We start from the raw sequence: 6,055 nt of genomic DNA, 5'->3' as shown, positions 1-6,055 counted from the left end.
GATCTTTATAATAGATTATAGGTCAAAGAACTTTTTTTTTATTATTTTCTTTACAGAGGATAAATCTCAGATGGCTTCCACAAAAAACATAAGGTTTAAAATAGGCTCAGAAGATGGGCTTTTCTGTATATGGAATATTACAGGCTTGGTGTTGTTCGAGTGCTTGTGCGTTTTCTCATGTTCTCAGTTTCTCATGCAGTATGTCAATAAGCAAATAGTGGATTTGCAAGTCCATGTTCCTTTAGCGCTGATAGTCCTGACATCAACTTATTCCTGCACAGCTGAGGAGCACATACATGGTGGGGTGGGTACACTTGTAAAGGTGTACAGCAGGAAAAAAATAGAGAAGATTAGTAGATGACGTGGTAAAAGCCTTATTATAATAAGGGAACAGCTGCGAATCTTTACAGTAGGTGAGCCCTCACAGTATTTGTTCATGCTCAGGTATTCTGTCACTCACCTCATCATGGAAATCACTGCTGAAGGACTTTCAACTGTATTATCAGTTATCAATTTTTGCTTGTTTAGAAGCAGGAACAGTATCACCCTGATTTCAGCAGAAGTCGCTCTGGAGGCATCCATAGCCTCATGCATGATCTGTAAGTGTAGCACGTCATGACAGGTCTGTTTTCTTCAAAGATTCGCTCAAACAAGTCTGCGAATTTACTAGAAACTGTTCTTTTTTTCCTTGCTTCCATTTTCCTCCTATGCTTATGAGTCTCATATGCAAACCCCACCGATGAGAGAAGACAACGCTCAGGTTATCTAACAGATTTTTTTTTTCCTCATGTAGTAGTACAAAACTCAAAAATTCCTTTGCATAACACCTGGCTATTGAGGTAACCTCTATAGTTATAGAAGGAAAAGCAAGTTAAAGATGCAAATACTGAAGTAATTTTATCGAGTGCAAAGCAGGAACATTTTTAAAGATAGCTGTCACATTTTGCTGCTCAACTGATCTTACTTCATCATTCCAAAGCCTTGGTATATGCCCATAGCAACCCAGAAGAAAGTATCTTTTGTTTCTGAGATAATTTCTGACTCACAGAACAGCCACTAACTGGGGATCGTGTTGGATTAGGAAGCACAGATCCTCTATCCCACTGCGGTTCTTCTTTAACAGGACTGCAGTTCCTTTAAATCAATTCCCATTGATTCTCAAGGGCAGAAACTGTCCCCTGCGTAATTCGTTCTACTTGAGGGGACAGATATTTTGCTGTCTATTCTTTGAGTTGTGTATTATTAACAAGCTAATGTTTATTCTAACAAATAAGCATCACTGTATTTTCCTGCAGGTGCCATTCCGTGTATAAGGCTGTCTCAACAGTGGGAGCTGGCTCTGTTCTTCTTCCCATGCTTACTTACCTGCATATTTAATCAAATGCTAACTTAACAGTTGTTATTTCTCATGCTGCAGAGCCATGCAAAACCCAGTTTGACTTCTGGATTTGACCCATGGCATTAGCAAATGAGAGAGTCATCTTCTCACTGTAAGCTGAGTGCATTGGAAATGGTACCCACTGGGACGCAATAAACACAGTTCCTTACCATATTGATTTTATAGTAATTTTCCAGAGTACAGCTGTGCTTTAAAACTTTGTGCAGCTCTCTGTAATCTTCTTGTATTAAAAAAAAAAAAAGAAAAGAAAACCAACTTTAATTGTTCTTCCTCAGTATATATTTTTTCTCTTGAAATTTGTCGGTTAATGGAGCATGTCAGTTAATTCACAGTGGACATTCCAAATGGATTCCTACAAAAACTATTAATAAACCCAGTAGTAATTAAAAAGAGCATATTCTCCAGTCATTACATCAAAATGTATACTCAGATAAGGCTAACTAATTTGTGCGTGCTTCCACCCTTCATCTCTTAAGATACAGAACTCGAAGTTTGTTTTCAGATTGACTGGTGAATTTGATTTGTTTAGGGAAAATGTGTGCAAAAATGTTTCTAGGCTATTAGTAAAACAGGTAAGCCTTCCAAAGCAATTTCATGTGAGGCAAATGATCCTAAAAGAGAGACTTGATAACAGTTGTGCTTATAAAACCTTCTTGGATGATCTACAGCTAAGCAAAAATAAAAACAAACCAAAAGGCACTCTTAAAGGACTGATAGAGAAATTCTGCCTGGTGAACATGTCAATAAGTCATACTTACACCAGCACTCTGGACAGGAGCATTTATTATACTGGGATTTGCTTTGATTACAGGCAGTTTATAATCATAAAGGGCTTCCCTGAAGGTCCACTGTAGCAAATGGATGACTTTCTTTTGACTTTAATGGAGTCCAATAAGCCCCAGGAGTAAGCACATGGGCATTTTGCTTTTAAATTTCACAATGCCTCTCTAAGTGAAATTTATTTTTAAGGAATCTCTTTAATAACTATTTTACAGCTCACTTGAACTTTACTGTCAAGTGAAACTGTCAGTCATTGTGCACCCAATACTGATTAGGCTAAGTCAATGAAAATGTCTGAGGAAGGAATATCAGGCTTTGTATTAAAAAACAGTCCACTGGAAATAATACTAAAGCATTTCTAGGTCTTCCAATTCTGCTAGTCACTGGATGAGGCCAAGATACGTGGCTGGATTCCAGGATAAATTAAAACAGCTGTTTAAATTTTCAGATGGCTTATTAATATATTAATAATATTTTAATATTTTCTATGAAAAAAGTATCCTTTAAGCTACACATTTCAGTTTCAAGAAAATTCTCTCTATAAAGCCTAAGTCACTGGGCGTTAGGGCAGCAGGGGAAAAAGTGGACAAGTGGGAGCGGTGAAATTTTATCCTAAGTTCAGGCAACAGTCCCCCTGCTTTCCCCGCCAGCCTGCCACCCCAGCCCTCCACGATACTTGCCTGTCATGCTTTCACCACTGAAACCCCTGAAAATGGATCTAGGATTTGGATCCTGACAAACCTCATCTCAGTCTTTAGTGCTGGGTCACACAGAGGAGGGACAGAGGCACCTTGACGGCACGAGGGTAGGATCAGGCAGGTGCAGGTAGATCCTCTTTTGTTCCAGTTTCTCCAATGGCTACCACTGACACAGCTGAACTGATGATGGGGAGGGGGACTGCTTCTTCTTGGGGCAGATGTTGCCTGTGAGCACTGAGACTTGGGGATATTATTTGTAGCATGCCTCTATGAAAAGGAAAGGCGGCGAATAATAGTTAGTGAAGGGGATGCCTATGTATGTCAAATATGCCAAAACACTGAAACATCAAGCTGGATGCCTAGTCTGAGGAGGTTAGCACTAAGAAGACAAAGAAGTTTATTAGCTGGTGCAATGCAGTCCTCAAAAATGCAGTTTGTAGTTCTCTGTCCTTTGAAAACTGATACGCATAGGGAAAAACCAAGGATTGCCTTTACTGTTGTTTCACATGAAGAAAAAAATTTTTACATCTGTTTCAAAGGCATGCCTTTTAGCCTCTTTGTGTTTTATGAAATAAGGCCCGAAAAATACTTCTCTCCCCTTCAAAATCAGATTATCTTTTTCTGCTTAGGTTTACATAAAACTATAAAGCCTTGACTTCTCTGAGAACCTGAGATTCTCACAACCCCACTCCCTCCCCCCAGAAAAAATCTGAGTAACTGAGCAAGAATACCTGACAAACATTTTGGGGAAAGCTGCAATACCATGCCACGCCAAGAAATCTCACACTCCAGTTTTCTAGTTTTCCACTTAGTTCTGTGGCAAGAGCAGGAAAAATTAAAGGCCACGACGTGCAGGATGTGCAAGTGTAATTGGCAATTACCAGTGGCTCTGCCACCATAGTACATAGGTTCAGCACACTGTGAACATCAGTGACTTCTCATTTTGGGCTGCCAGAGATGAAAGTTGGTCAAAACCACACATCACTTTTGAAAATCATAATCAAAATACAGGGAGCTTAGAAAGGTAAAATTAAGCAAAAAAAAACCCCTACTTTCACGATTTCCTTGTTTAATAGAAAACAAAACCGAAAGAAGGCATGAATACATTTTTCTCTTTCATAAGTTATATGTAAACCATATGCACACACTTCAGAAGTACAAACCCTATGTTTTCACAGACCAGTCAAAAAAAACTAACACACCAAAACCATTTCAGTTTGTGATGCTCCCTGCTGTGATTTCTTCAAGCCAGGTGCCTAGTGCAGGATTCATGACACCAAATTGCTTGTACCCATGTTGTGACCGTCAGCAGTGGGATCTAACAGTAGGACTCAGAAGAGCCAACACATTGCATGTTCAGTAATGGGATGTATTAGGTTGTTGCCGCTAAAGGCAGGAACACATCTCCAAATTTGTCTGTCTCCTAGAAGTAGGCTTTTTTTGTGCAATTCATTCCCAGAGCCTGAAGTCTTCTCTTGCACCTGCACACTCAAGTTGTGCATTTCGGTAGAGAAAACCACCTGCTCCTCTTCCTAGGCAGGAACGGAAGGGAAAGCTGGGGCTTCCTCTGTGCCAGGGGCTGTTAGCTGGAGCTCTGGGACCATGATGTGAGCCCAAATCCCTGCTCATCCTGAGTGGACTCAAGTCAACACTTTCTTGGAGACTGTCCTGTCTGCAGGAGGAACACCGTCCCTCTCTCCAGATGAGAAAAGGTCACCATGAGGGCTGAAATGCAATGGTGCTGGGCGCAGGCAGGAAGGCCCAAGAGGAGCTGGACTCTGTGGTCCAAGGTGGAGGCTGATCGTCTCTTTGGGGACGGCTCGGTGCATGGGGCCTCTGCCTGGGCTGGGTGTGTACAGACAGGCTCTGCAGGAACATCACGTGGGGGATCCCCACCACATGGGCACATCCCACATAGATCCAGATGTGTGGGTACATCCCAGGCAAGCTCCCAGGACATCTATCCGATCAGTCCCCGAGAGACATAGGCACAGGATCCCTGGCCCTGTGACTCTCAGGTGGCCTCGGTGGAGGATGGATGTGTAGAAGTTCACCCGAACTGAGATGGTGGTGCCTCTGGGCACACAGGGTGGCACATCTTCAGGCATTAACAGTGTATTTCTGCCTTCCAGGAGCTGCAGTCCCAGAGGTAGACCAGATCTCATGTGATGCCTGATAAAAAGTAAATGACTTCCTAATGCTATAAAAAGCCTGTAAAAAAATGCACATGCAAATAGACTCAAATACTTGAAATTCAAATTCCAATAGTATATTCTGTGTTCATTCCTATGTTATTATTACTAAAATAATTTTCTTTTTTTTTTCCAAAATCATAAAGTTTCCTGCTTTAAGTTGTTGCATGATATAAAATTAATTCCAAATGAGTGGAATTTTTACTCTATATGTCCTGGGTTTAGTTTTTCAGTTATTTTTCGTAAATGCATTTTACATCTAACTACCTCAGCTGCCTTTTATTTTGTTTTGGCACATATGAAGTCATGCACTTTCTATATTTGGGGATTTGGGGGGAGGAGTTCTTTCCATTTTGAATAACCAGGTTCAAAGCCATGATGATCAATTTATAGGGGAGATCAATTTAACAAGACATAATTATTGACAGTTGCAGAACATACATTTTATTTTTAGGTTCCGTTGGGGTATAGTTTAACAAAAAACACCATAAGCTGCTTATTAATTTGCCTTAAAAAATGTGTGCTCTTTCCTATTCAAGTTGTGTTATTTAACTCTTCTCTTGTACACAATTTATGTGACAAAGACTAACGTAACAGTTGGCAGATAAACAGCAAATTGAATAGAATGGACCAATAGTTTCTCAGTTCTCTGTTGTAAACTGTTGCATTATACACTGACTGTGCTAAAATAATTGTTACTGTGCTTATACTCCTTAGTCACCGTTGCGGAAATAAAGTGATGGAAGATCACATTTGTGTTTATGGAACAGTGTAGATATCCCCCCAGTACAAGCACAGTGACTTGAGGTGAATGATAATCATTGCAGAACTTGTGCTTTGACTTGTAAACATTGTAAAAATGTATTTGGTATTTTATTTGAAATGAAGAATCAAAATAGTTATTAAAAAAAAAAGAAATCTTCCTGTAAATATATATATTCTGAATCCATGTATACAAACATTCCTTTAGAGTTCAGATTGTGAAG

This window comes from Aptenodytes patagonicus, chromosome 2, assembly GCF_965638725.1.
Source record: "Aptenodytes patagonicus chromosome 2, bAptPat1.pri.cur, whole genome shotgun sequence".
NCBI classification, from domain to species: Eukaryota; Metazoa; Chordata; class Aves; order Sphenisciformes; family Spheniscidae; genus Aptenodytes; species Aptenodytes patagonicus.
Note: the sequence above shows the minus strand (reverse complement) of the source record.